This window comes from Alexandromys fortis, unplaced genomic scaffold (genome assembly GCF_014885135.2).
Source record: "Alexandromys fortis isolate MF-2015 unplaced genomic scaffold, M_Fortis_MF-2015_v1.1 scaffold_57, whole genome shotgun sequence".
Lineage (NCBI taxonomy): Eukaryota > Metazoa > Chordata > Mammalia > Rodentia > Cricetidae > Alexandromys > Alexandromys fortis.
In genome coordinates this window covers 215,406-221,485 of record NW_026067941.1, presented here as the reverse complement: position 1 = coordinate 221,485, position 6,080 = coordinate 215,406, and positions in this window count along the sequence as shown.

Genomic DNA, 6,080 nt, shown 5'->3' with positions numbered 1-6,080 from the left:
TTTATTTATTTATTTATTTATTTATTTATTTATTTAAGATTTCTGTCTCTTCCCCACCGCCGCCTCCCCTTTCCCTCTTCCTCCCCCAATCAAGTCCCCCTCCCTCGTCAGCCCAAAGAGCAATCAGGGTTCCCGAACAAAAAGAAATACATGCTTGATTGTATTGATATGTATTGCATATCCATAAAGACTCAGAAAAAAAAAACAGAGGGGCTGGAGAAAAGGCCGTCAGTAAAATACTTGCTGTGTTAGCAGAAGGTCGTGTGTTTGATCCCCAGCACTCATGTAAAAGAAACGGGGTGCACCTGGAATCCCGGTGCTGGGAGGTGTTGGCTAAAGGATCCCTGGGGCTCCACAGCCTGCTATTCTAGCCAATCAGTGAGTTTCATGTCAGTGAGAGACCCTGTCTCAAACGGTAAGGATAAAACAGTTGGGAAAAGTACCTAACATTGACCCTTGACCTCTACATGCGCACACACACACACATGTGCACACACACCTACATGTCTACGCATACACGCAGACAAATAAAAGAAAAACCTAGAACAGACAGGAAGAACAGAGTGCATAGTTGGCTATGGTGGCACATGCCTGTCACCCCACACTTGGAAGGCAGATGCAGGAGGATACTGAATTCAAGGACAGCATGGACACCTAGCAAGACTTTACCTCAAAAAAAAATACCACGCTTGAAGTAGGCATGGTAGCTCCCATATGTAAGCACAACCCTGAAGAAGCTGAAGGAGTAGGTTTGACCCCAGCTCAAGGTCAGTTCAGGCTGCTCGGTGCATTCCAGGCAAACCCGGGATACAGAATAAAACTAGTTCAAAGGGCCGCACAGAACAGGGTATGGAAGTGAACACCTTTGCACCAGCACTCAGGAGCCTGGTGGAGCCATGTGAGTTCAAGATCAACAGACACGGGGATCCGTGAGTGTTCAAGGCCAGCCTGATCCACATAGGCAGTTCCTGGACATCCAGGACTACATAAAGAGACCCTGTCTCAAAAGAAAAGAAAAAAACTAACAGACAAAAGTTCTTGCACAAAAAAATAAAAGTGTATTCATACCCAAATAAGCCAGTAATTTGTATAATCAGTATAATCAATGTAAATAAACTGCATGGTCCGTGTAAAAGTCAAGTGTAATCAGGTTGCACTTTTAATAAAATATATCGGCTGTTTTGAAGGTACATATCAAAAATATAAGGTTACATAAATATCAAAAGGACATGGATTAAAAATATGTATCTTGTAAATGTCTGCCAAAGAAAACAATTATAGTCACACTAAGCAAGAACGGAATCATTTTTTGATAACTGAGACACCAAAACCAGGCCAGCAACTACTTCAGGAAGGGGATACGAGGGGGGACATATACCCAAGAGCTTAGGGGTCTTTCTCTTTCCTGGGTCTGGGTGGTGGACACTCGAAGCTATTTTTATATTCTCTACCTTCTAGTATAGCTTGGACTTTTTAGCTTCATTTTTTTTTTTAACTTCTTGTTGTGAGGGAAGTTGCAGCAGAATGATCCCCCTCCACCCTGGAATCAGCCTTCTCTTGAGATTCTGTTACATTAAGAGGATGCATATTAAAATAAGAACAGTGGTGTCGCTCCATGTCGATGTGAGGTTCTCAATCACTTTATCAAATGTATAGATTCCTGTCGTTGCCACAAACAGAATTGTTCCACAACCTCAGGACTGTCCCTGGCGCTATAGCCCCAGAATGACACACGTCCTCCCATTCCTTGCCCCTGGCAATGATTACTTTCCTCCCAGTGCTAGAGTTTGTCACCTTAAACTCTAATATAAAACTACCATGTAACACATGACCTTCTGAGACCAATGTGTGTGTCTCGAGATTACCCGAGTTGTTTCCCATATGAACCTTTCTTTCCTGTTTCTGAGTCATAGGCTGTGGGTATATCCACTCTGCTACGGTGGAGCATTCTGGCCGTTTGTGGTTTTCGGCTATCACCAACAAAGCCAATATAAGCAATCACACATGGAGTCTGCATACACATCCTTTTTAAAATTTTCTGGGATGTAATTGTATTAGATTATGTAGGATTCTTATATTTTGATCTTTTTTCTGAGTAATCCTATCAATTTACTTTCCCACTAACAATCCCTGAGAGCCAGCTTCCCCCCTTCCCGGGCAGCATTTAGTACGGTGGATGTTGCTGTTGTTTATTTTAACTGATCTCATGGCTGTGTGATGGCACGGTCTCACTTGCATCCCCCTGACAGCTAGCGGGGCTGAACGCTTTTCCAGGCACTTGCTTGTTATCTGCAGGCGTCTGTGATGAGTGGCCCGTTTCCTTGTTTGTTCATTGCTGCTCTTGAGAGCTCTTAATATCATCTAAAGATGGGGTCTGTGTCAGATACATGGTTTCAGATGCTTTTCTCCCAATCTATAGCTAGTCTTCTCACTCCCTTCATGGGGTCTTAGATGGTGCCCAAGGGTTTTTTTATTTGGATGAAGTTTGTTTATCAACGTTCGTTCCTTTTGTAGATTGGATGGTGTGTGTTGTGCGGAAGAACTCTTCCCAAGGTCCTGCATCTCAATGTCTCATAAGTTTTAAAATTATTTGATCCTAATGGATTCACTGATAACCTCATCACGTGGCTAGATTATAGAAGTCTCTTCCTCACCCAGTCCTCAACAGCGCGCCCACAGGGAACCTCTGTCCAGTTAGAATGGTTAGAATGGCCATTCTGAAGGCACGGAGCTTTGTGTACCCTGCTCTATTTGTTACATATGGATAGATCCCAGCCTATAGCACGCACATGTTTATATGCCAACAGCTGTAAGTGTAGGTGTGAATGACATTTAGAAAGGAGACCAGGAAAGAGTGATACTGGTGGACCAAATGCAGGCTAAAGAACACGTGACGAGAGAGAGAGAGAGAGAGAGAGAGAGAGAGAGAGAGAGAGAGAGAGAGAGAGAATCTAAATTATTTTATTATTTTCCTGGTTTCAATTCTGTCTTGATTTTTTTTCTTTTTTTTAAGTGAATAAGTCCATAAACAGTTTTGTGATTTCATAGTTTCCATTAAAATCTGTAATCTATTTTAGCTAGTATACAAAATGTATCTTGTAGTGTTATGACGAGGTGTTTGGGGTTAACAGGATTTCTACACCTTGTTCCCCCCATTGAATGACTTTTACTCTTAAAAAAAAATAAAACCAGCTGGGTATGGTAGCACAGGCCTTTAATCCTAGCACTCAGGAGACAGAAGCAGGCAGATCTCTGGGCATTTAAGGCCAACCTGGTCTACACAGTAAGTTTCAGGACAGCCAGGGATACACAGAAAAACCCTGTCTCGAAAAACCAAAACAGTAAAGATAAATAAATAAACCACCCAGTGTGTCAATTAGAAAGAAATTAAACTGTTTCAAACAGTAAAGGGCATGGTCATCTATGAAGAACATTCAGGACATTTGCAGCCAAAGCTCTTAGAACAAGTGAGTGAATTCAGCAAAGTAACAAGATACAACATCAATGTTCTGAAGTCAGATATAAAATTATGTCTATCTACCAGCAAAGAAAACATGGAAGCCAAGAATACAATTATGATGTAACTGTGATCACTTAGGTAGATATCAAACCCAAGGCCTTGCTAATGCCAGGCAAGCACTCTGCGGCTGAGCTACACCCCAGTCCTTGCTCTTGAGACGATATTTGCTATGTAATACACTGGTGTCAAAGTTGAAATTCTTTCTCTTCTGCTTCTCAAGTGCTGGGATTTTTAGATATGTGCCACCACGCCAGGCTCGGGCATAATTTTTTAATCAGCATATACAGGACTTCTATGATGAAAATGACAAAATATGAATGAGATAAATCAAAGATATAATTAAGCTGATCAACATACAGCGTTCACAAAGTGGAAGACTCGGCATAGTAAAGACACCAGTTCTCAAAATGATATGCAGGTTTAATGTAGTTATTACCAAAATACCATGGATGCCAGCTTTTTAAGATGCATTCAATGCATTTAACCAATTTTTACAAATGCAGCTGAATATGCATCTGTGCACAAACACACACATATATAGTATGTATGTATGTGTGTATATATGTATATAAGTGTAGGGTTAGATTTCATTTCAGTAAAATACAGTTAGTTTGGCTATTTAAAGAGACTGGTTAGAAAATCTTCTCTTCATTAAGTTCAATTTACATAAAATACAGATTACACCCACACATAAGTGAGGTTCGCACACCACCATATATCATGCCTGCACCATTTTGAATTCTCTTCCCTCCCTCATACTCACCTGAGACCCACATAGGAGGCTCCTCATGCAGCTGCCTCTTGGGGCACGTGGGGTCCTCAGGTAACTCAAGACTATTCCATATCTTCCCTCTTGGCCCCTGCCAAGCTGAAAGAGATCCACTGTCTCTTTGGACCACTGGAGATCCACAATGCCTCTTGGCTGCATTCTGCCCAGCCAGGAATGCCACATGCCCTTCTTTCCACATTTGCTCTCTGCCTCCACAGTGGAAGCTGGCACACTAGAGTCCTAGTCTCATTATGGGTCACTCATCAGCATTCACCATGGCTGCCCTCATGGGTGTCCTCTCGACCCACAAATGTGTCTAGACTTCCATGAACATCTGCAGAGCTTCGTAGAGTAAAAGTCAGCCATGAGCACGGAGCTCAGTGTGGAGCCCAAGTAGTGGGAGTGAGGGGGCGTCTGGAATGTTTTGACTGTAAAGACATTCACAAGTGAGTGTGAAAAAAAATGTTACAGAAAGAGTCAAACTCCATTACGTATCTTCAGCTTGTGATATTTTGGGACTACTTTGCGTAATTGATCATCTAAATATAATTCACCAGACTAGCTCTGACCATCCTGGAACTCACACTATAGACCAAACTGGCCTTGCACTCAGAGATTCACTTGCCTCTACCAAGTGAGTACTGGGAGGCAAGGCGTGGGCCAGCATGGCCTGACTCAATATTATTGAGTTCTTGATTTGTGTAAAGACTTCCATGATCGGACCCCACTGAATTCTACCACTCAGGTAATTTTCAACGAAACTTTAAACACCATACAGTTCTTTATATAACACAGCCAAAACACTGGATGCTGACTTCATTATCAGTGGCAGATGGGGTAAATCATTAGCAACAAACCTGTGTGTGGACCAGCCAAGTCCGCTCTGAACCCATGTTAATACGGAGTAACCATACTGGAAGATAAAAGGTCAAAAAGTCATGGCCTCTGCTCTCTAAGATTTTATAAGCTGGCAACAGAAGAGCTGTCATGTCAGAGACAATAGAGGGTGTTTTTGTAATACTTAGAAGTCTGCCTCCCACAGGTAAGCTAGCAGGGAAGTGGCTTGAATAAATAAAAGAGATGACATCATGGCCAGGCAAGATTTTGGTTAAGTCTTGTGGGATGGCTTATGATTGCATGGATGGAAGGATGGATGGATGGATGGATGGATGGATGGATGGATGGATGGATGGATGGATATGTGTGGGATGGATGGATGGATTGTGGGTAGGTGAATGGATGGATACATGGGGGGAAGCGTGTGTATGGGGATGGATAGATGGACGGGTGGGTGGATGGATGGATGGATGGATGGATGGATGGATGGATGGACGGATGGACTGTGGGTGGGTAGATGGATGGATTTGTGTGTGTATGTGGGAAGCGTGTGTACGGGGATGGATGGATGGATGTGTGGGTGGATGGATGGATGGATGTGTGTGTGTAGTTGTATGCATGCATGTGTGTGTGTGCATGCATGCATATGGGGGATGAACGAATGGTAGAACCGAAGCTATCTGAAGCAGAATATTCTCACTAGTCCCACAGGGAAGGAGTTACCCTCTTCCTACTGAGAGACTGAGTTACCCTTCAGTGATAAGTGGAAAACTTGTGGAACTGACAGCCACCTAGCTGACACACTTGGAACCCCACCTTCCTGGAACTTAAAGTCATAAGCAACTGATACCTCAGAGAAGGGGAAGTTCATAAGGGAAACACAGACTTGAGGGTGAGACCAACTCAAGCTATTGCTACAGTAGCCTCAAGTCGCTCCTTCTCTGTAAGCTCCAG